Source organism: Cervus canadensis, chromosome 4, assembly GCF_019320065.1.
Source record: "Cervus canadensis isolate Bull #8, Minnesota chromosome 4, ASM1932006v1, whole genome shotgun sequence".
In the NCBI taxonomy this organism is placed as follows: Eukaryota; Metazoa; Chordata; class Mammalia; order Artiodactyla; family Cervidae; genus Cervus; species Cervus canadensis.
The window spans coordinates 83,447,880-83,474,332 of record NC_057389.1 but is presented as its reverse complement, the minus strand read 5'-3'; the positions used below and the strand labels follow the sequence as shown (position 1 = coordinate 83,474,332).

General features: G+C 39.2%; 1 pseudogene; it reads left to right on the top strand.

The window, feature by feature from the left end:
* Positions 1-21,587: 21,587 nt before the first annotated feature.
* On the top strand, positions 21,588-22,959 carry LOC122440903 (annotated as a pseudogene).
* Positions 22,960-26,453: the final 3,494 nt, after the last annotated feature.

Sequence of the window (26,453 nt, the reverse complement as noted above, 5' to 3'; positions counted from 1 at the left end):
TGCAATCCCTATCAAGCTACCAATGGTATTTTTCACAGAACTAGAACAAATAATTTCACAATTTGTATGGAAATACAAAAAACCTCGAATAGCCAAAGTATTCTTGAGAAAGAAGAATGGAACTGGAGGAATCAACCTGACTGACTTCAGACTCTACTACAAAGCCACAGTCATCAAGACAGTATGGTACTGGCACAAAGACAGAAATATAGATCAATGGAACAGAATAGAAAGCCCAGAGATAAATCCATGAGCCTATGGACACCTTATCTTCGACAAAGGTGGCAAGAACATACAATGGAAAAAAGACAACCTCTTTAACAAATGGTGCTGGGAAAACTGGTCAACCACTTGTAAAAGAATGAAACTAGAACACTTTCTAACACCATAAAGAAAAATAAACTCAAAATGGATTAAAGATCTAAATGTAAGACCAGAAACCATAAAACATCTAGAGGAGAACATAGGCAAAACACTCTCCGACATAAATCACAGCAGGATCCTCTATGACCCACCTCCCAGAATATTGGAAATAAAAGCAAAAATAAACAAATGGGACCTGCTGCTGCTGCTAAGTTGCTTCAGTCATATCCGACTCTGTGCGACCCCATAGACGGCAGCCCACCAGGCTCCCCCATCCCCGGGACCTAATGAAACTTAAAAGCTTTTGCACAACAAAGGAAACTATAAGTAAGGTGAAAAGACAGCCCTCAGATTGGGAGAAAATAATAGCAAATGAAGCAACAGACAAAGGATTAATCTCAAAAATATATAAGCAACTCCTGAAGCTCAATTCCAGAAAAATAAATGACCCAATCAAAAAATGGGCCAAAGAACTAAACAGACATTTCTCCAAAGAAGACATACAGATGGCTAACAAACACCTGAAAAGATGCTCAACATCACTCATTATTAGAGAAATGCAAATCAAAACCACAATGAGGTACCATTACACGCCAGTCAGGATGGCTGCTATCCAGAAGTCTACAAGCAATAAATGCTGGAGAGGGTGTGGAGAAAAGGGAACCCTCTTACACTGTTGGTGGGAATGCAAACTAGTACAGACACTATGGAGAACAGTGTGGGGATTCCTTAAAAAATTGGAAATACAACTGCCATATGACCCAGCAATACCACTTCTGGGCATACACAGTGAGGAAACCAGATCTGAAAGAGACACATGCACCCCAATGTTCATTGCAGCAGTGTTTATAATAGCCAGGACATGGAAGCAACCTAGATACCCATTAGGAGACAAATGGATAAGGAAGCTGTGGTACATCTACACCATGGAACATTACTCAGCCATTAAAAAGAATTCATTTGAATCAGTTCTAATGAGATGGATGAAACTGGAGCCCAATATACAAAGTGAAGTAAGCCAGAAAGATAAACACCAATACAGTATACTAACACCTATATATGGAATTTAGAAAGATGGTAACAATAACCCTAAATGCAAAACAGAAAAAGAGACACAGATGTACAGAACAGACTTTTGGACTCTGTGGGAGAAGGCGAGGGTGGGATGTTTTGAGAGAACAGCATCGAAACATGTATATTATCTAGGGTGAAACAGATCACCAGCCCAGGTTGGGTGCATGAGACAAGTGCTCAGGTCTGGTGCACTAGGAAGACCCAGAGGGATCGGGTAGAGAGGGAGGTGGGTGGGGGCATCGGGATGGGGAATACATGTAAATCCGTGGCTGATTCATGCCAATGTATGACAAAAACCACTACAATATTGTAAAGTAATTAGCCTCCAACTAATAAAAATAAATGGAAAAAAAAAGCCAGAATTAAACAAATCAATATAGAAAATTTTTGCGTTAACTATTCTGATAGACATGTGGATAAATCATATTAATGGCCTTTTGCTAATTTCTTTTTTCTCCCTGTGGTGGATAAAATTTCAGGATAAATTATTTATCATTTGGGGGAAACTGTGATGGCTATGTAATGGATCATTTGGCTAAGCTGAAAACTATATTACCCAGAATTCCCCCTTTTGTAAGTTTCCAATTAGAGCAAACCAGGAGAAGACTCTTTCAAGACTGGAAAGAACTAGGAACATAAGGCAGCTTATTTTGTCACTGACTCATATAGCTGATTGGATGATTCATCCTAAAGGTACAAGGCAGGAATTTAACCTGCAATTCTCTACTTTTTCTGGATTCACCTTCAGTTTTTTCTGGTTTTTGGCCAGGTGTGTATTTAGCTCTATAATCCCTTCTGCAGGATACCATTTTCACCAACATCAGAGGCAACAAGAATGGACATGAGTTTCAGTTCATCTTGCAGGGGTTTCAGCACATTTTCAGCGGGTTCCACCTCACACTTGTGATTTTCCCTTCCTAACTGCCTATGAACTTCAAGCTCCAGTAACAGATGTGGAGACAGATACAGTTTTAAAAAGACTACTTAACCAGTCTGATTATGTAAGCCAATTACCTGTGGTAAATATGTATATGTGTATATAGGTATGTATGTGTATATAAATGTATCTAATTTACATTGTCTCTCTAGAAGCTCTGAGGGAAAAGAATTTTGTACCTAGAATTTTATAAAAAGACAAATTTTTAATCAAGTTAAAGGGAAAAATGAAATGATTTCAAGACATACTAAGAATTCAGAAAGTTTCCCTCCCATGCACTCTTTGAGGATATTTATTGAGTACATTCTATAAAAACAGATATCCAAGATAGAACGTATATAAAATCCAAGAAACAGGCCAGGAACAGGATAGGACAGAAACAAACAGGACAGAAACAGGACCACAAGAGCAAATCGAAGAAATGTCAGGAAAGATAGCTGGGCAATAAGCCTGAAAAATAACTGGTCCAAAATGGACGAGGGAAGTCTTAAAATTTTAAGAATACTTTAAAAAGAAAGTAGACTTACTGCAACAAATAATAAGATGTATATGGTGAACAATCTTAGGATAAATTCTTAGAGGATAAATTCTTATCCTCTTCTTCTCTTCAAGGGAAAAAAAAGAGGATAACTCTTATCTTCCTCTTCTCATTATCTACAAACTACAGGGGTGCAGAATGGGGAGAGCTGTACAAGAAAGTCATGATGAAAAATAATACTCGTAGTTAATTTTATATTAGAAAATGGTACATACAGGAGACAAATATTATGCTTTTCAACTGCTTTAAACCTTTTGTACATCCTTTTTATGCTTGGAGAGTTTTTTGTCTCTGAAGGTGTATCCCCAAAGCAGAAATCCCCAACTCACTTCTCCAGCTTCCCTTTCAGCCAGGTATGTGATGCAAGCTCTGCCATACAGATACAGCCTTATAAGACCTGAAAATAGATAATGTGCAGAAGCAGTCAAAAGCTTCTAATAAGGGATTGGCAGCGATGTCCAGTCTTCACCAGTCTTCAGTGAGAGAAGAGACCAGAAGTTCAAACACCAAGAGCTGAGAATACAGAGACACACTCTGCTGACTGTGTTCCTATGTGAGAGCAGGAAGGCTCCAGTTGATATCACATTGTGTTCAATGTGATAGCAGGATTGCCTCCATGAAATAATTTGTCCATGCTGCTCCTTACAATGCCTCCAAATCTGACTGTTGAGTCCTGACATATAGTCTGATCTGAAAATGACATTATCTTCTGTTTGAACTACCTATAACAGGTTGTGCCATTTGAAATTAAGAAAATTCACTAATGTAATAATTGGTACCAACAGTTTCAGAAGAAAGCAGAACGTGAAGGAAATGAGAATTAACACTTGGTCATGCAACTCTGGCAACCCATAAGACGACTTCTAGACCTTGTAATTGCTACCTATGAACAGTAAAAAAGGGACAAGGCTCTTCCTCTCTATACTGGAGAGAGTAAAGAAACACACTGACAGACTGATTAGAAACAAACTTCCGAATTTCTTTCTTTCACAGTGCTTAAGTAACTAAAAACAAAAACAAAAACATATTTTTTTGTAAACTGCTAAATTATATCAATTTAATTTGAAATATCACCTGGGATCTTATGGGAGAATCAGAACAAGGGTTGGAAGAGCAGCATCCTCGGTATTAAAATGGAGACATGCAGGTGTATTGGGATTACTCAGAGAACCCCAAACTTCACACTCCTGCCATTCTGAAAACAAGCAACTCCTTTCCTGCTTGACACAACTGTTCACTGCTTCTTGGCTTCTTTTTCCTTTTTATTTTTTTCTGGAACCTTAGGCTATGGTTAACAAAACTACCTTATCAGAAGCTCACTCTATCAATCAAATCTTTACAAAAAGATCTCAAATCTGAGGATTTCAAATATGATACAGGCTCTGATTTCTCATGTAGTGAGTTTGGAAGTTGCCACTGCATTATAAGAAGTAAAAAGATGAACACTGAAAATTCAAAAATTCTTCTTAGAGCCGTAAGAGAAGTGAGGTCACCAGGCAAACTGCTGCTCTCAAAACTGGAGAGACTAACAAGAATATACAGAGAATCACAACTCAGGTGAGTAGAACTCATGAGCTGAAACCTCTCTGGGAACCAGTTTCTGACAGGAAAATAACTGCAGCTGACAAACTGCGAGAGGCTCAGAGTGGACAAGTCTTATAGTTTAGAAGTCCAGGAGGGCTCAGTATTGGGGGGGTGGCAGGGGGGTCCACATTTTTGCAAGTTTTACCTCCAGGTCCTTAACCAGGATCTCACAGCATGTCTCAGAGGAAACTCTCCTCACGCTGCTCATGGGAGTATAAGTTGGTACAGCCACTATGGAGAACAGTATGGAGGTTCCTTAAAAACTAAAATTAGAGCTGCCCTGTGATCCTTCAAGCATGTATCTGGAGGAAAGTGTAATTTGAAAAGATACATGCACCTCAGAGTTCACTGCAGCACTATTTACAACAGCGAGGATGTGGAAACAACCTAAATGACCATCGAGAGGTGAATCAAGTAAATGTGGTATATTTATACAATGGAAGATTACCCAGCCGTTAAATGGAAGGAAATAATGCCATTCGCAGCATGGATGAACCTAGAGATTATCATATTAAGTGAAGTAAGCCAAAGACAAATACCATGATATCTTTTCCATATGGAATATTAAAAAACATGATAAAAGTGAACTTATATACAAAACAGAAATAGACCACAGATATAGAAAACAAACTTATAGTTACAAAAGAGAGAAGAGGGGATGAATAAATTAGGAGTTTGGGATTAATATATACACACTACTATATATAAAATAGATAACAAACAAGGGCCTACTACAGAGCATAGGGAACCATACTCAATTTTCTGAAATAAACAATAAGGGAAAATAATATGAAAACTGAATCACTTTGCTATACATCTAAAACTAACACAGCATTGTAAATCAACTATACTTCAATTAAAAAATTGATTTTAAAAAACCCAAAAAGTAAAAAAAAAAAAATAATAATAATGAATACAGCGAACTCTTTACGTTCTCTACTTTTCTGATTCATGTTAAAAAAGGCAGGTTAATCAAATCTTTCACAGGTCATAAGTGGTATAAAAATCAAGCTAATATTCATACCATTTTAGTTAGTATTTTTTAAAAACTGTTTTAAGATAATAACATTCTTTCCCTTTGAGAAACATCTGCCATCCTAAAACTGATATTTGACTGTTATTTTTTGCTTTAAAAAGTATGTTAATAGAAACTTTAGTATGCAACATAAATGATAACCTCACCAACCTTATCAACATTTGTACATGGATAAGAAGACAGGATTAAAACAAAAAAGAAGACAGGATAACTGGTTGTTGTTCAGTTGTTAAGTCATGTCTGACTGCGACTCCATGAACTGCAGCACGCCAGGCTTCCCTCCCTGTCCTTCACCATCTCCCGCAGTTTGCTCACACTCATGTCCATTGAGTAAGTGATGCCATCCAACCATCTCATCCTCTGTCATCCCCTTCTCTTGCACCCAATCTTCCCCAGCATTAGGATCTTTTCCAATGAGTCGGCTCTTCACATCAGGTGGCCACAGTATAGGAGCTTCAGCTTCAATATCAGTCCTTCCAGTGAATATTCAGGGTTGATTTCCTTTAAGATCGACAGTTTGATCTTGCAGTCCAAGGGACTCTCAAGAGTCTTCTCCAACACCACAGTTCAAAAGGATCAATTCTTTGGTGTTCAGCCTTCTTTATGGTCCAACTCTCACATCCATACACGGCTACTGGAAAAACCATAGCTTTGACTATACGGACCTTTGTTGGCAAAGTGATGTCTCTGCTTTTTAATACACTGTCTAGGTTTGTCATAGCTATTCTTCCAAGGAGCAAGCATCATTTAATTTTGTGGCTACAGTCACCATCTGCATTGATGCTGCAGCCCAAGAAAATGAAATCTGACAGTTTCCACATTTTAAGGATAAACATACCATTTAACGAGAGTAAGTGTGTAGGTGATAGTCACTCAGTCATGTCTGATTCTTTGGGACCCCGTGGACTGTAGCCTATCAGGCTCCTCTGTCCATGGAATTCTCCAGGCAAGAATACTGAAGTGTATGTTGCCATGCCCTTCTCCAGGCGATTTTCCTGACCCAGGGATTGAACACGGTTCTCCTGCATTGCAGGCAGATTCTTTACTATCTGAGCTGCAAGGGAAGCCTGTTATTTAGTCTACTAGGTATCTTATAAAAACTCCTGAAGCATGGTAGGGAAAGCTCCTGAGCACAATGTGATCCAACTTTTTAGCTTAAAATTATCTGGTCTGTAAAATGTTTTAACTAAATAAAACACAGCGTGGGATTTCTAATCTTTCATTCTGTATTTTTCTCTTAGTATAAAGTGAAAGATTTGGAATTATCCTATATAGCCAAACAGCTGTTTCATCTTCAAGTAAGTTCAGCTTTCCTAAGCTTATTTATAAGATCAAGTGTCTTCAATTTACAGCACCCAGTCTTTTCCTAAACATCAAAGAGTATAAACATTCCTTGTATTCACAGGATACGAGAACAGTTGCCACATGGCTAAATTCTTCCAACATAGGTCCATTTTAAAACATTTAAATGAATTTTACCACTGGTTTGATATGGTATGATACTGTCTGCATCTTGAAATAAGTTTCTTCACGTCACATCTTCCAGGCAATACTTAACACATATGCATGAAATTAATGGGCTGTTATTTTCCCATTGTCTTAAGTGATATAGAATCCAAATTCCTACAAGTCAACATCTTCTCAATATTACAGATTAATCTAATATCACTCATGAGTTACAACACAACAATGCCATCATTTATCATTTAGAATTCACTGCAGGGAATAGATGTCACTCAAGGTATTTAAAAAGGAAGGGGTTTAATGAAAATAATCAAACTAACATTCAAAGAACTGAATGAGTTGGATCTAAGATCACCAAGAATGACTCCCAGAATAATAAAAATAACAATTAAGGAAATGATTCTACTTACAACAGCATCAGAAACAGTAAAAGACATACGAATAAATTTAACAGAAGAAGGACAGAATTTAAATTTGGCCAAGAAATCTTTGAAATGAACTGAATTTCCTGAAAACATCTAGAATGAGTTGCCTGCAGTAAGGCAGTCTAGAGCTTTATTACAAAACATGTCAAAACTCCATTTTTAGACATTTGACCTTATAGGCCAATGGAACTGTATCTTTGCATTAGTCTATAAATTTTGAATTTCTGCAGACACAAAAAAGTGTGCCTTCATACTCCTAATGGGATTCCCTGGTGGTTCAGATGGTAGAGTCTGCCTCCAATGCTGGAGACCTGGGTTTGATCCCTTGGTTGGGAAGATCCCCTGGAGAAGGAAATGGCAACCCACTCCAATATTCTTGCCTGGAAAATCCCATGGACGGAGGAGCTTGGCAGGCTACAGTCCACGGGGTCTCAGAAGAGTTGGACACGACTGAGTGACTTCACTTTCATTTTCTTTTTTTTTCATACTCAAAAGATACTAACTTAACCGAATTCAACCCATTAACTTAAAAAAAAAGTACTATTAAAAAAACATATACAGTGAATAATCAATTTGACTCAGAATTTTACTTCCAAATGAGTGGGGTATTTTTCCTGCAGCATATAGGGCAGATACTCATAGTAAAATATAGATGTTGGCGAGTTTCTATCTTAAAAGATAGGTTTTACTCATTGTTTCTAGCTCATTTATTTCTGTCCTTGTTTAATTGCTTATAAGTCCTTAGGGTATTATAATATAGATAACAGTTCCACAAAAATGTTTTTGTTATGTAAATTAGAGTATATGTGCAATAAAAAGTTTTATATTAGATCCTAGCACCAAATTCCTTTAACTGCATGAGTCAACTACACTGGCTTTTAGCATCTAAAAAATCTGTACCATATTCAAATCTCTCTCTCATATTATTTAGAAAATAAATTACAGGAAAAGCCACTGAAATGGTATTCTCTTAACCAAATTATGGAAAGTGACTTACTATCGCATACTTGGTACACTTAGTTGCATGTTAAAATGAGCACAGGAAAGGAAGTCAACAAGAAGGAGAGAAGAGCTGTAATAGCTGGTATTACAAAGTATCAAGGGAAATCACTTGAAATGATTCATAAAGCTTTCAAAGCAGACAAATGGTCCCATATATGCCATTACCCATAAGAGCAACTATTTCCACTTCTGACAGCTTCGAGGTACAGGAAGCTGCTCACTGAGGACGTTGGCAATTATTTGTTTGATTCTGTTGTACCTGCATCACTAAACCAATAAAAGAGAAACCCAAGGTAGTTGCAGTTAGAAATCAATTTTTTTGCTGCTTCATTTTAAATGTGTTATTGGCTAAGGTGTCAGTATTGAATAATGCTGCAGCTAGATGTTTCACTGCATTTAGATTCTTGAATTAAAATTCTGCTTCTAAGTCACTACAATTATATACCTCAATTTACTTGCATATTCTGAAATGTTATGACTTGTTAGGAATCTGTCCCCCTATCCTGGGGATTTTCTCAGACCTCACATTTTGTAATTGGGAAAGTGACTTCTCTGATAATTTAACTAGTTGGTAGTAATGAAAGCTAAACAGAGAAGTGTAGCTTATAGGTGATTTACATCCAGGCCATAATTGTCCATGAGAGAATTATTTTCTATGTTTATTTAACATGTACCATACTCCCTTGTATGTTTAAATATTCTTTCTGTTATCATATTATATCTTTCCAGTCTGTACTTAGGGACCATTGGTACTATTTTCCAGTGTTCCACCACAGCAACTAACATTACATGTAGTCATAAACTACTGGGGCTGACAGGATCCTCTCATTCAACACCTTCACATCAAAGATGAAGAAACAGATCTACAAGTCTGAATGACTTTCTACAGGTCACAGAGTTAATTTCAAATTTAAAGTGAAAACACAGATTTCCAGTATTCTCTCTACTATGTTGTACAATCTCTGAAGCCAAGATGTCATTCTCATGTATTCAGTGACAATGGTCCTTGTATGGAGGAGATTCTCCCTGACAGAGGACAGGTGATCATGATGATTCTGACACTGTGCTGCTGGCTTCTTTTGTGAAGACACTGCTATTAACTCACTGCAAGAAGAGCTTGCAATTCAGCCACATTTTTGGTAGGGGCAATTGATTATCAATAAGCCAAACATCTTCTTAACTGACTCCTCAGGTTTACGGTCAAGGACTAAAGTTGAAACTTGGCTACTTTAGCATTATTTTCTCAATAAAACACTTGGCAAGAATCAACCACAAAAATCTAGAAAGAGAAGTCAATTTCAGCAAGAATTTTAGAACAAGGAAGGAAAGGTCTGTTTTGGCTGCAATTTGCAAACCTCTTACCAGCCAATATACCAAGACTGAAAGAAAGCACATATGTGTCAGTTCCATTAAGCTGATGAGGCAGAAATTCAAATTATATGAACCACCCCAGACTTATGCTAAGTGACTGAAAACAAATTCAATTTAAATTTTTTAACCCAGAAGATAATTCTTATTTCATCTGAGGGCCAAGCAACATTTATTCAGACAACTCCTACAGAATTTTAGCCATAAACATTGAACACCAGAGTTATAGGGCTTAAAACTTTGGAGATTATTGGAGATTGACTGTCTACATGACAACTGAGAAGCTGTGCTGACCCGCTCTCCCCCATTAAAACTGGTGAAAACTACACTGAACAAAAACAGTTTTTTAAAAAAAACCAAACTGTGGAAATGGACCTAAAGACAAACAGTAAATAAAGAAACATCAACTAAAGAAAATTTTGAAATTTTGGTTTAAATAAAAGGGCAAGAGTCTGTGGTATTCGAAGAAGAGTATTCACTCACTCAGTTCAGTTCAGTCGCTCAGTCGTGTCCGACTCTCTGCGACCCCATGAATCGCAGCACGCCAGGCCTCCCTGTCCATCACCAACTCCCAGAGTTTACTCAAACTCATGCCCATCGAGTCGGGGATGCCATCCAGTCATCTCATTCTCTGTCGTCCCCTTCTCCTCCTGCCCCCAATCCCTCCCAGCATCAGGGTCTTTTCCAATGAGTCAACTGTTCACATGAGGTGGCCAAAGTATTGGAGTTTCAGCTTCAGCATCAGTCCTTCCAATGAACACCCAGGACTGATCTCCATTAGGATGGACTGGTTGGATCTCCTTGCAGTCCAAGGGACTCTCAAGAGGCTTCGCCAACACCACAGTTCAAAAGCATCAATTCTTTGGCACTCAGCTTTCTTCACAGTCCAACTCTCACATCCATACATGACCACTGGAAAAACCATAGCCTTGACTAGACGGACCTTTGTTGGCCAAGTAATGTCTCTGCTTTTTAATATGCTATCTAGGTTGGTCATAACTTTTCTTCCAAAGAGTAAGCATCTTTTAATTTCATGGCTGCAGTCACCATCTGCAGTGATTTTGGAGCCCAAAAAAATAAAGTCTGACACTGTTTCACTCACTACACCTCCCAAATGAGCAAGGTGGGGACGCCATTCCAAACTGCTGCAGCTTCGAACACAGGCCTCCTTGTCCCCAGCTCCCTGTCACAAAGCAACTTCCCCTTAGGGTAGAGTAAGATGTTTCACCCTACCCCCTAGGTATCTGTTGTTGAGGCTATATCCTGGATGAGTCATTGAGGGGCTGCTGCCAGGCCCTCACTTGTGGTACAGAGACTTTACTACATGATACTGTCAGCCTGAGAACGGAGGCTCTTTTTATCTTTGCCCTGGTTCATGAAGCAGCAGTCCCATGTTAGGTGAGGTAAGCACCTGAGGACTTCTGGCTCCTCTACCCTGACTTCTTAGGATTCCAATCCTAGAGGGAGAAGGGTCACTCAAAGAGAAGCATACCACTGTCCCCAGTTTAACTCTTGAGCCCCAGGTTAGAGATTTTGCCTGGGGTGGACAAACTGTAAAACAGCTCCGAATTACTTCCTGAACTGATTTCGCTGGAGAAAGTCAAGCCTAAGGGCATTCTCAAAAACTGGAAGTTGCAGTGAAAGGCAACTGGGAGGAAATTTAAGACAAGGCAGCTCAGTTGGTGAAGAATCCGCCTGGAATGCAGGAGACTCCGGTTCGATTCCTGGGTCAGGAAGATCCACTGGAGAAAGTATAGGCTACCCACTCCAGTATCCTTGGGCTTCCTTTGCGGCTCAGTTAGTAAAGAATCCGTCTGCAATGCGGGAGACCTGGGTTCGATCTCTGGGTTGGGAAGATCCCTTGGAGAAGAGAAAGGCTACCCACTCCAGTATTCTGGCCTGGAGAATTCCATGAACTGTATAGTCCATGGGGTCACAAAGAGTCGGACACGACTGAGAAACTTTCACTTTCAAACCAGGAGGCTGGGTAATTTATAAGAGAGAGTAACTACAGACAATTAGACCAAACAACTAGACAGAAGATCCCACAAGAAAATAAAAGACTTCAGCAACTCTAAGCCAGCTAGATCTAACGCATCTATTGAACACTCCACACAACAGCAAGAGGATATATGCAGATTGAATATTCTCCAGGATAATCTATGTGCTAGGCCATAAACCAAGACTCAATAAACTTAAAAGGCTAGAAACAATACAAAGTGTGTTCTCCTACAACAATGGAATGGAATTAGAAATCAGTAGTAAGAGAAATTTTCGAAAACTCATTAATATGTTTAAACAACATACTCTTAAATAACCAGTGGGTTAAAAAAGAAGTCAAAAGGGAAATCAGAAAATACACTGAGATAAATGAAAACAAGATACAACAAATACATTGTGTATTTGTGTACAACAAATACACAACAAACACATTGCTTAGAAAGAAATGTATAGCTATATGCCTATATTAAGAGAGATCCAAATCAATAACCTAAACTTCTACATAAGGCACTAGAAACCAAAGAGACTAAAGTAAGCAGAAGGAAAGAAATAATAAAGGTTGTGTGTATGTGTGCTCCGCCATGTCTGACTTTGAGATCCCATGGACTGTAGCCCAGCTCTGTCCATGGAATTTTCAGGCAAGAACACTGGACAGTGTTGCCACTTCCTCCTCTGCGTATCTTCCAAACCCATGGATCAAACCAGCATTTCTTGTGTCTCCTGCATTGGCAGGTGGATTCTTTATCAACTGTGCCACTTGGGAAGCCCTAATAAAGGTTAGAGGAGAAATTAATGAATAGAAACGGTATGTTAACATCTCCAAAGGAACAGTAGCCTTCTTTCTCCAGGAATGACAAAAGCACTATAGGAGGGTTGTGGCTAATGAATTCAGTAGCTTATAATACTTTGCTTTTGTTACTTAGTGTCACATTGGACTAGGCTTCCCCAGTGGCTCAGATGGTAAAGAATCTCCCTGCAATGCAAGAGAACAGAGTTCGATCCCTGGGTCAGAAAGATTCCCTGCAGAAGGGAATGGCAACCCACTCCAGTATTTTTGCCTGGTGAATTCCATGGACAGAGGAGTCTGGTAAGCTACAGTCCATGGGGTCACTAAGAGTCGGACACGACTGAGCCACTAACAGTTTCACTTTCACCCCAATGGACCACAATATGTCATTCAGTTAAACTTTAGACAGAAGTTCTTTTCTGAATAAATGGAACCACTATCTAGGTAGATGTGCAAACGAGAGAATATTCCCAACCCTCATCAAAATTGCATGTACACATGGATATTTAATAGGTATCTTAAAACAAACAAAAAAAAATTGGATGATCAAAAATTCTTTTCTCTCCCTTCCATCCTTGGAAAATCTATTCCTCCCCAGGTCTATTCCTTCCATCTAAGAATATGACCTATGCAGTTGTTCAACCAAAAACAGAGAGGGACCTCTTTCTTGATCATCAACATCTAATCCAACAGTAAATCCTTCCTTGTTTACCTCAAAAATAACCCTAAAAGTATATTTGTTTTCTCCATCTTCACCAATGACACACCATCATCTCCCATCTGCAAATGGAATCTGATCACCTTGCTTTTCAAAGCAATTTTATGCCTTTTCCTAGGCACTGAATAAAATTTAAACTGTTGAACTTGGTACACCAGGTCCGACACAATTTAGACATGCCTGCCTCTCCAACTGCATTTCTTCTACTACCCTTTTGTTCACTAGTTTCCAGACAAAGTGACCTTTATTTACTTGATGATATTAGGTTTTTTCTTTCTTCTTCTTCTTTTTTTTTTTTTTTTTTTAGTTAGAGCATCTTCACTGGCTTTTTTTATTGTGATCTGGAATACTCCAACTCTATTTCTTGTTACTGTGTCATTTTTGTCATTAAGATGTCAACTTAACTCTTACCTACTACCTAGACATTTCTAAGTAAAATATTCTAAGTAAATATTTCTTCAGCCACTATATCATTTCATTTTATTTTCCTCAAAATAAATATCATTTTAATATATTTTATTCATTTCTTATTTATCTATTTGTCTCTTCCACTGGACTGTAAGCTTCACAAGAGCAGAGACCTTGTCGATCCTGTTCACTGGTATATCCTCAGCTACTGAAGAATGCCCAGCAAATGGTAGTGACTCCATAAATAAATGAACATGTTCTTGAAATTTCCTACTATTCCAATCCTGTATTCAACCTTTTACTGTTGAATACTGTTGTTTACTGTTTTAATGTTGAATAATCCTGTTGGCATTAATTTATAAATATCTTTTGAATATATCTACTTTTTCCCATCTCCTCTATTACCTTGCCAGATAACATTAATCTCTTAATTGAGATTAAGAGCCTCTGATTCTGAGATAGCCTCCTACCTGAATTTTTGGCATCATCTTTTGTCCCTCTCTCATCTTCTTACCACCCTGAAGATATGAATAATCCATTCAAAATTATAATAGAATCATGTCCCTCTGCTATTTGGTACTGTTCAGTGGCTTCCCATTGTTCTTAGACAAATATCAAAATTATTAAGAGCTACAAGGCCATAGGTGGTCTTATTCCTATATACTTCTTCAGTCTCATCTCACTAATTTTTCCTTCATGCTCTAATTTCTGGCCACCCTGGCTTTCACTGAATTACTTATCCTATTCTGCTTTCTGCATCATGAAGCCTTAGTGCATGCTACTCCATCAGCCTGGAACAGTCATCTTACTCCTCTTTAATACTTATGTTTCAGATCTCAGTCAAGAGTGCTAAGTGCTTTAGGAAAGTCTTGTTTGACCCATAGTGAAGATCAAATGCTCAAGCCTGGGTTATCAGCAGGAACACTGTTGAAAAAAGAAAAAAGTGAGAAAATAAAAAAAGAAAATCCAGATGAGATGCCTGGGTTCATCCCAGGCTTCTTGGATCAGAATATAAAGGAGTGGGTTCTAGCTATTTATATTTTCTAAACAACCTCCCCTTCTGTTTGTTATCTTTGATTATGAAACTCTGACTCTACAGGATCTCAAGCTATTGCTGAAAATACTCCAAAGATTGAGACGAAACTATTTCTCAAGGCTGAGCATCCCCCTTTTGCTAGCTCCAACTGATTATTAGAAAGGTCAATTTCAGTGACTGAGCAAAAATTGGTTTTCCCTCAACCTCTTTCAACTGATGTTCATTCTGTATGTCTAACATATATAACAAATTAGAATTTAGTGAAACACAGGGCTGCTTTGTTTTATTGACAAGTCATCTGACACTTTGACTCATAATGAGCTTTCTTTTCATCTAGTATCTAAGCCTCTAACACTGATGCTAACTAATACTTCCCCACTTAATGCACATGGACAGAGTTCTCCGTGTGTCTTTTTCACTTGAGCACACCATTCTTCAATCTACCTATCGTATTTGATTTCATTCTATTTAGCCTATTCTAGAATGACAAAATCTTTGAGGTCCTGATTTGCTACCCTTCTGTTTTACTTCATCTAGTAATGAATAGATGTGCCTTCAGAAAATCATTAATGAAAATGTTTAATAAAAAAAAATCTATATCACAGACATTTTCTATGTCACTGAAAACATTTCTTTATACTAAATTCTTCTGATATCAACTCAGTTACAAGTTTACCATTTAATCAGTTTAGATAATATTGAAAACTTTCCAAAATGCTATAGTTTGGGCAACTATAACAAAATACCATAAACTGGGTAACTTATAAACAACAGAAATTTATCTCTGCCTGTAGCGCCCTATGTATATGTGCTCAGTTGCTCAGTCATGTCCGACTCTTTGCAATCCCATGTACTGTAGCCACCCAGGCTCCTCTGTCCGTGGCATTTTCCAGGCAAGAATACTGGAGCGGGTTGTCATTTTCCACTCCACGGGATCTTCCCGACCCAGGAATCAAATCCGAGTCTCTTACATCTCCTGCCCTGGCAGATGGATTCTTTTACCACTGTGCCACCTGGGAAGCACCCAGTATATTTTATCTAAAGCTTCTTTTAAAACAATGGCAACAGTCATAAAATGGCTTATTTTATTCCAGATGTTATTATGCATGAGGCAGCATTTTTCCCGAGCTTAAATCTATTAATTTATGTGATAAGAACTCAAAGAAAACTGAACATTGCAATTTTTGTTATTTTCCTTCAATTATTATTTCTATTATTATTGTCCTTAGTGGTTCTATAACCAATTGTAACCTTGTCAGGAAAAAGAAAGAAAAAAACTGTAGTTACTCTGACATAACTTGTTTTAATGAGGCCTTGCTGGCTTTAATGATCCTGTTTCCTTTCCCAGTTGCTCACATATCAACCTTATAATAATATATTTTAAATTTTAGCCTGGAAAAAAGGCCAAGTTTTCTGTTTGCAGAGTGTACACATCAGAACTGCTTTTACTTTTGTTTCTGCATAGTACCTTAGAGTTAATCAGTATTAACTGTAGGAGAAATGCACATTTTGGGAAGTTTGGGGTCAGCTTATTAAATAAAGTCAATTAGAAAGGCAGAAATGATTAATACTTCAATGCTTATACAGACCACAAAACTGCTATTATTGTGTCTTAATAGCTCATTTTTTATATTCTAAGGATGATTACATCACTTTCTATATAGGCACAAGTGATTATCACAGATTTTTAACCACTAAGTTAAAACTATCTTGATTATAGCCTCCGAGAATTGGGTCCCTAGGCAGGTCGAGGCATGTTGACTTCCTGGGACCCCTGGACAGGCAGATCCCCAAGCAAGTTGAGGCATGACAACGTCCTGAGGACTAGATCCCTAGACAGGTCAAGGCAAGTTGACCTCCTGGGACCCCCAGGCTGGAGTTGGGCATCCCCAAGGTCTCCAGTGTGACTACTGCTGGGCAGAATTAAGGGGTTGTAACCTTACTGATCGGAGAAGGCAATGGCACCCCACTCCAGTACTCTTGCTTAGAAAATCCGATGGATGGAGGAGCCTGGTAGACTGCAGTCCATGGGGTTGCTAAGAGTCAGACATGACTGAGCGACTTCACTTTCACTTTTCATTTTCATGCACTGGAGAAGGAAATGGCAACCCACTCCAGTGTTCTTGCCTGGAGGATGCCAGGGATGGGGGAGCCTGGTGGGCTGCCGTCTATGGGGTCGCACAGAGTCGGACACGACTGAAGCGACTTAGCAGCAGCAGCAGCAACCTTACTCATTGCTAGTTTGTCCACCACGGATAGGAATAGATACCATGATGTAAAGCAATCCAAGCCTGTGCCCTGAGACTGGGAACCTGGTGCAACAGCCATAAGCCTTATCCTCTTATTGCTCTGAGGGAATGTAGGTAACTGATTTCTTCCCTAGTCCTCCACAAGAGCAGTTTAGGGTGTTTCCAATGGTAAACATTTTATTGTCATAGACCCACTTTAGGTAATAACAGAAGTAATGACAAAGGAGTGGGTTATCTGGTCCTGTTGGGGGCATTAAGAGTATTTTAATAATAAGTTGGGTGGAGGGATGTTGTCTACCAGGGGGCAGGGTCCTGGTTGTAGGAGTTAGGAAGTGGCTTAAGAACAAATCAATAAGAGACAACAGACCAGATATTCCATAAAAGTGGAGTGGAGATTTGATCTGGGGGTTATGTTTGTAACTTTAGGAGAAGGGTGGTAAGGGTTTGGGCCCAAATGGCCTGCAGGGCTAATTCCCAAGTGGCAAACATTATCCTTGGAAGCCCAATTGCCCTTGAAGGGATGCCACCAACAGATGGGACATCTAGCAGGCACTGTGTGCCTGACACCCGCCCCAGAGGGTTCACTGAGAGATGCTGTTGTTGCATATGTTGTAGGAAACATAGAAGATGAAGGCCTGAGTATCTAGAGGGATTGGGTATTATACAGTATTTCCCTCCCAAGGGCCAGCTATATCATGGCTGTCCCTCCAGAAGATTGTAGAGGAAACACTGTGAGCCTGGAAGGGGCTCAGGTAAAGAGCATGAAATAGGAGGAAAGAGGGCAGGGCACAACTTTTGAAAGAATGACACAGCCCAAGGGCATAACATAAACTGATTAAAATCAAGTGGGACCAAGATGACCAGTCAAATTCAACTAAACCTTGATCCTCAATCTGCAAGCTAAATGACACAACCAGAGGTTCCAGGACAGTTCCAAGACACTGTCAAAAGGAGTTGGAATGAACCTCCCACTCATTAGCATATGAAATCACCCACCCATAAAAAACTAACCACACCACATTCCACGGCCATCGGCCATCGCACTGGCCCTCTGTGATGGCCCACACTCTTGGAGTGTGCTTCTCTCTGAATCCGAACAGATCCACCTCTTACCTATCGCTGTGTTTCTCACTGAATGTTTTTTGCAATGAGACATCAAGAACCTGAGCTTCATTAGGTCCTAAAATCAGGCACCGAGGCTTCTGGCTGGGCTTAAGACCTAGTAGAATCCTACTAAGTGACTAAGCATAGCACAGAGTCCCTGTGGACTCTGTGCATATAGCACGTGGGTTTGGGTCCTAATCTTAGGTAAACAGTTTCAAACACAACTTTTCCCCTTCAGGAAAGATGATGACCTGCCCAATATTTTGTAAGCAGTGGCACAGATGGAGAGAGGAGCTGAAGGACAAGGACAGGAGAAAAAACAGTGAGAAAAACGTGCCAAGGAATCCCCTTCATAATCTGCCAGAAAATCTGCTAAGTACCGGACCTGTGCTCACAGTTTTGATTAGCCTGATCCTTGGCACAAAGAAGATTAAGGACAGAGGCACCCTCACCCGCTTGGGCAATAGCTACTAAGGCGCTACAGATAGTAGAGCCTTTGGGACACGTTGGGGAGTAACCCCTGCCAGAGTCCCTCAACTGCACCCACTGCCACTCGCCTGTTTGCAGAGGTTTCGAGAAACAAGAATCGAGAGATTGTAAAGGAATTAAGATTTTGCTAGCTATATGTCCTTCCAGCCGTATGAGCAAGGACCTCCTACCTTAACTGGAGGTTTACTGGAATCTGAGACTGAGTCGCGTGAGCTTGATGCCAAATTTGTTATGGCGGTCCTGGTTTCTGGCATGATGGACTTCTTGTCACTTTCACTGAACTGGATTTTCTTTGCGTTCAGCTTCCACTGTAGGAGCTTTCGATGAGTTGGGCTTCTGCTATGCTTGGCCTCTGCCTCCTGGGGGTCAAACCGAGGTTGTTTCAGCCAGGTTAAATCTGAGTCACGGCACCAGATATGTTGGGGGAGTGTTTAATTTCTTTGGTTCTGTCTCGCTGCAGCAAAAATTTGAAGCAATGGACCAGTGTTACAGCTCGGTTTTATTTGGCAAGCAAGGAAAATACAACCTCAGGCATGAGGGCGGATGGACCCAAAAGAAGAGGCCTCAATCCATCTTGGCTTCTTTCTTTTTACATATTTGTCTCCTCCCCACCCCCTCCCCCACCTTGAGCCTGCCCTATGCAAATTGGGCTGGCCAAGAAGCAGGTATGTTTGTTTCACCTGAAGTTCTCACTCTGGTCCTCGGACCTTCCTTTGTTCCATTTTTGCAGGCTTCTCCCTTTGTCTTTTAGTCACAGCCATTTTGGACTCCTTTTTCCTATTCTAACTACCTAACACCTTTAAGTTTATTAGTCTATCATTTTAATTCCAAATGGCTCAGATCTGTAGCCTCACCGACATAATATAGAAACAAAAAACTTTGTTCTTATTTAATCATGAAGACATTTCTAAAAGAAAATTTCCAAAGCACCATTCCTTCCTCAATCTACCCTTCTAATTCCATTATATTAAAATTATGCCCCATACTTGGTTAGTGACTCATTTCTTGAAGAGTAACATGCTGTTTTTATGTATTTTTTTAAAACAAATAAACAGAACAAAAAAATGTCCTTGTGAGGAAATTAAAAATTTGTTCAGTTGCAAGTGATACAAACTCAATTTCAACTAGTTTAAGCAAAACAAAATAAAACAAAAAAGGAACGAAAAGACTCTATAAACTGGAAAAGAAGAAGAGATGCTGTGCTACAGAAACAGCAGGTACCCACCTCATTCCACTGACTGGCCCCCTTGCATGCACACACAAACTGCTATATACATCCTTCCTTCCAATACACAATTCATTTAAGTGTTGGTTCAGCACTATTTACACAATTATTACAAGGAATGAAGAATACATTCTCAGTGTTAAGAGGTGAAATATTACAGATGAAAGTAAAAACCTACTTCAACTACCACAAGCAACCCCTGCTTTTATCCCAGTTTATCAGATTATATTTACAGGCTCTTTTTTTTCTTTAAATATACATACACATATACACTTAGGTTCTAAGAGAAACATACAGTGTTGATGTATGCACGCATATCTTTGTATTTTTCACAGAAAAGTCATACTACATGTAATATAGAAATTGCTTCCATCCCTCTCCCTCTCGCCCACTACATTAAGTCCCTTGGAGAGTCTGCCATGTCATTTTCAAACCTGATACACAGTATGTCATGGCTGTACATACCATAATCTACTTGTAGTTTATTTTCCCACTAATGGAAATATAGGCTGCTTCTAATTTTACAGTAATACACAATACTGCAATGAAAATACTCGTTTATTCCTTCTTCTTAAGTACAATATTAAAACTGGGTATATAACAAGAAATTGTATAAATTGTGTTTATATTTTCTTCCCTGTTTTCCATTAGTCTGTGATTTTCATTATTTGGCTATCCATTTACATATTTTGCTATTTGTATATTTGTTCGCTATTTGTATATTCTTTTCCATCTGTCACTTGCTTTCTAATACTGCTTATAGTGAAGTGTATTGTTGCAGAGACTTTAAAAATGTTATATAGTCAAATTTAGCAATTTAATTTTATGGCTTCTAATTTCGGTTTACAGAGCACTTCCGTAACCCACAGTCCCCAGATTATTTTGATTTATTTTCTTTAAAAGTAATAACTTTATTATGTTTCAGAACTTTAATCCAACTAGAATTTATTTTTATGACTCAAGTGAAGATCTTTAACTGTGGTTTTGCCAAATACTTATCAGAATTTCCAGCACTACCTTTAAGTAGCTTAAAGGTTCTCTGCCAATTCAAAAGAGTTAAAATAATTTTTATAACTAACTTTCCATATAGATAGGCCACTTTCTGTCAAAGTGATCAGGTTTTTACATCTGCACCAAATAACCAGTGTTTTAATAATTTTATATTAGAGCAAATGCTCTCAAACTTTTTGCTCTAAATCATCTCAGTTGCTTTCTATTTTCAACTGAGCTACAACAGAGACTGGATTTATTCTCCCAGAAGAAATACTGGACAAAAGGTACACAAATAATAGTCTTCAAGACATTGAACATCAGGCAAAAAAGGAAAATGATCACTGAGAGAAAGGAAACAAATTTAGGCTTACAACTGTCACAGCTTTATGACCTTGAATGCTCCAGGCAACAGAACAGGGAGGGAAAACCCAGGCAGATCCTGGAAGGTTTCCTGACCTGAGATGATGGAAATGGAAACTGAGTGGCTATAGTTAGCCCAAATGCTGCTCTGTTACTATCAAACAAGTCTCAAAAGTAGGAACTATTCCAAGTAACTTAATTTCATCTCAGAACAAAGCTCAATCATACACATTATCAATGAAAAAACATCCAGCAATTAAGGCAAAATTCACTATGTCTGACATTGGGAAAACCCAGGAAAAGACAGCCCCAAACTGGGGGTGGGGGGGGGTACACCAATCAAAAGGAAACAGGAAGGTCTGAAAAGCCCAGCACACCTGAGGTGGCAAGCCTTCTGGGGGACTCGACATGCTGGGGTGGCCTGGGATGGCCCTGTGGCCGCCAGGGGAGGCTGGACCCTAGGACAAGGGGTGCTACCTGCCTGACTGGCTCCAGAGCAGCTCCCAACACCTAGCTGCCTACTACGCGCTTTTACTCTCCACCCCCTACTATGACCACTACAGGAACGCCCTGACCCCCAAGGAGGAGGGTTTCCAACCTTTCTAGCAGTTGCAGGCCCTGTCCACATAGGCTTCTGGACAGCACCTCCCTTGCTGTGTGCCCTGGCCTGGCCTTGCCAAGGGAGCCGCTCTATGACTTGCCCTGGTACAGCAAGCTGCCAACTTGATACCCAATTCCCCACCTCCCCAAGGAGGTAGGACAATTCCAGAATGGCAGTCACCACCAGCGAAGACTTGGGACACACTGGCGGCCATTGTGATGGTGGACAGTGCCAGGAACCTGAAATTTTCATTTCGCTGCTGCCCACAGATGCTCTGCTATTACCTGAGGGGCCAAAGCCCTCCCTGCTGTTATCTGAGTCCCCCAGTGAGCTCTGGAAAGTCAAAGTGTTAGCTGCTCAGTTGTTGTGTCTAGCTCTGTGATTGCATGGACTGTAGCCCACCAGGCTCCTCTGTTCATGGAATTCTCCAGCCCGAAACCCGTGAACTAAGAGGGGAAGGCATCTCACTGCTACCACTTTACCCAGAAAGACCTGCACTTAGTTCTGTACTGGGTCATCCCCAGCCCGCAGCTTTCAGCCCACCTGCACCATGCAATTTCCAGCCTCCTGATCCCCATCAACAGCTCCAGGTCTGATTTTCTTCCTCAGACTCTGAATAACGACTCCCTTCAACTACCAGAAGGTCTCCACCTCCAGCTGATGAAGTTCGGTGAAGTCACAGGTTTGGGGGTGTTCTACAGCAGCTTTGTGGCCAAAGAAGTCAGGTTTGGGACCTTTCAGCCTAAAGTGGTCAACACCAGTGAAGTCAAGACACATGGAGACAATTTCTTAATACATAGGAGATCTTTGAGTATGGTCATTTGAGCCACTTTATTCATGGAAAAGGAGGTGCAGGGAACTGGACGTCCTATGTCAGCTGTGCCCATTTCCCGTTGGAGCAGAACCTTGTGGCCACTATGTCAAGGGCAGATCTTTTATGAAAGCTGTAAGGAGACCTACCAGAAACAAGAGCTCCCCCTGTGGTATGGAGATTGCTATGAGAAGTTTTTGGATATTCTGGTGAGCCTGCAGGTTGTAAAGCAGGGGAAGTAGGCATCCGGGTCCTCCAAAGGTGATGACACATCTTTGCCGTACCCAGTGAGGCCTTCTTATTGGAAGGATTGGGCTCTTTCCCCAACACAGCACCTTCCTGCAGCTTCTCCACTTGCCTATGGAACTTCTCCCTTCAAACTCTAACACAGAACACAAAGCTGAGGGCATGTCTAACCAGATGGCCATTACTCAGATGGAGGAAGATGTCCTCATCTTTCCAAAGCTGCTGAACCTACTTCTGTTCACCAGGATACTTTTTCTTGTATCCCTTCACCTGCTCACAGAGAATAAAATAAAAGTGAAACAAATGGATGCAACCTCTGCTTTAAAAAAAAAGCAAATACAAACACAGATATTAAAATTAACAGTGATATTAAGTTGGCTGTCATAACTATATTCCACATGGTTAATACGTTAAAGAAAAAAACTGCACATGTTGAATAGAGACACGGAAAATATAAAAAAGATCCAAAAAACTCCACACCCAAATCCCAGAGCTTAAAATTATTATGTCAGAAATGAAAAATCCTCTGGATGAGATTGATGGCTGACTGGATATTGCAGCACAAAAACTGATCAACTTTAAGACATAGCAACAGAGATTATAGAATATGAAAAAGAGAGCAGAACGTCTAAAATAATGATGAGGAGAATTAGCGAGCTATGTGACAACTTCAAGCAACCTAATATATGGGTAATTAAAATCCCAGAAGTAGAGAAGAAACAGGGGGTACAGAAAAAACATATGAAGAATAATGGCTAAATTTTTTACTAATTTGATGAAAAGTATAGTGCACAGCGTGAAGTTTTACAAAAGCAAAAGGCAAAAGAAACATTTTTAAAACTGCACCAAAGCATATCATGATCAAACTGCTCAAAACCAGTGATAAAGGCAAAAATATTAAAATCAGCCAGAGAAAAAAGACACATTACATACAAACGAACAGAGATAAGGATGACAAAATATTTCTTATCAGAAGCAATATGAACCTGGTCATACTGGAGCAACATCTTTAAAGTATTTAAAAAAATCAACTTATTAATAGAAATATATATTTAGCAAGGGGCAGGGAGATTCAGGAGGGAGACAAAACTACAGAAAGGAAGAAACCTTTGTGGATAATGAATATGTTCATTGTCTTGATGGTGGTTATTTCACAGGTATGTACCTAGGTCAAAATGTATCAAAATATGCACTTAAAGTTTGCAATTTATCATATGTCAATATATTTAAATAAAGCTATTAACTTTTTTAATGGAGAAAAATTTGCCATTCTTACATAGTTTACGATTTTCTGTTTTAAAATCAGTTGGTCAAGTTTCATTGTAATCCCTAATGGAATTTAAATTTGAATTCCACTGATGTATAAGAGAAAGAACTGATATACCTGTGATTTTGATTTCATTTTCTTAATTTGTGTGTGTGTTCTGATTGTTTCTGGAAATGTTGTTGAACTATCTAAATTGTGTCTTTTCAATTTCTCTTTCCTCCTTGACTCTTACAGGCATACCTGTAATTTCAAAAATGTCCAACTAACTTCAATGTATAAATGAAAGTACAGTTATTCCCTCATCAAAGGGTAACAACCAGTTTCTCTATCCAGTAGTATCTAGTTACCCAATAACATACGTTCCTCTGCCCAGTTCCAAATTCAGGATCTCTAATTGAACAGATTCAGAAATGGTTTCTTGGGATCCCATTAATTCAAACCACAATGGGAGGAAAGATTGAGAAGTTCTCATTTAGAAATGGAGGAGTAGGTCCAGGTAGTAGTGATTTGGGTCCAGGATTTACATCATATCCAGATGGGCCCCAGAAGCAGAGGTTTCCTACTCTGGATGTAGTACAAGTTACTTTTTCTGCCTAACTGGCTGTCTCTTGCTCTGCTTACTGTAAATATCTCTTTCTGACACTTGAGAGGTATACTACAAAGACTACCACTGCTGGTGACCATGCCAGTTCAGCAGTCCAGATGTTGTTTCTGCCAGGTTTATGGCCTAAAAATCAGCAGAGGTATTGAGCAATCTGAGGGCCTTGGATGTCTGCCTCAGATTTCTCTTGACAATTCAACTCCTGAAACTCTATTGGTTCTCTATCAATTTTGCTCTTATAAACTCTGCTACCTAAAAACCAAGACCAGAATTTTTATTAGTCAGAACTTTGAATCCAGGCATCATCTGAGTATTTTATGTTCCTTAGCAATTGGCATGCAGATTTTATCCTTGTCCCCAATTACCAACCTAAAAGGTTGTGTTGGCTTCTGCATAATGGCAATATAAAATTACAAACTGTGATGGTGAAAGAGAGCTAATCTGCCCCAAACTTCATCCCAGTAAAAAGCACAGTTAATGAAGAAAATTACTTCTTGTGTACAGCCCAGGGGACTGTAGAGCATCAGGTGGTTATGAATAATAACACGGCAATGAGTATGCAGTGCAGGTATTTGCTTGATATCCTGTTTTCAAATCTTTTGACATATACCCACAAGTGGAACTGCCATTTAGTTATTTAGTTCTATTTTTAGTCTTTGAGGATTCTCTATATTGCTATCCATGGTGGCTGCACCAATCTGCATTCCCACCAAGAGGGGACAAGAGTTAGTCCCTTTTCTTCCACATCCTCCCCAGCACTTACTTCTTGCTTTTGTGGTAACAAATGTGCCAATCTAATAAGTGGGAGGCAACAGCTCACTGTGGATTTGATTTGCATTTCCTTGATGATTAGTAACATTGAGCACCTTTTCATGTATCTGTTGGCCTACTGTATTTGTCCTTTGAAAAAAAGTTTATCCAGTTCTTCTGCCCTTTTAAAATCAGATTGTTTGGGGGTTTTGCATTTTTGTGTTAGTTTGTTGTTGAGTTATAGGCCATACTGCAGACAGCCTCAGGTTTACCTGATGCCAGCTTCTGATCTCAGAGTAAAATATACCTTTATCATCCATTATTTATATATTAACTCTCACATAAAACATCACTTAGCCTTTATTTTTTTAACATTCAGCTAATACACTGGCTGCCTCACCAGTCATAGATCACATTACCTTTGTCAAGTTTGGTGGATGATGATTGGTCTCTTTGTCAGGGAGGGACAATTTCAAAGGCTCTAACTTACGAGAAGGTAGAAATTATCTTTGTCAGATAAAATAGTAAATGGTCTTCATGGGACAAAATACAAAAAGAAAAGCCTTGAAAGTGACGGCATCAAGGATTGACATCACCTGATTAAAAACCAGTTTTCTTGAAGCCGAAATTTTGTAAGTTAAAAAGCAGATGAACCTAATCTCTCAATTCCCGAATCTCTTACATTTGAAGGAAATTCCAGTGGATAAACTCAAGCATGTACCTGCTTAAAAAATCAAAGATTCTTTGCTTTGCTCTTACATTCCTGAATTGTGGAAAATTTGTGAATTAATAACAAAATACTAATAATAGTTAACATTTATTCAGTGTTTGTCACATGCCAGATTCTGTTCTAAGTACTTTCCATACACTGATTCATTAATCTTCATAACAACCATTATGAGGCAACTATTATTAGCATTCCTATTTAAGAGGTTAGTAAATAGAAGACCTGGAGTTTAGACTTAGGGCTGTCTGCTGCTGAGTGGGTATATTCACCTCTCTACAAACTGCCTTTC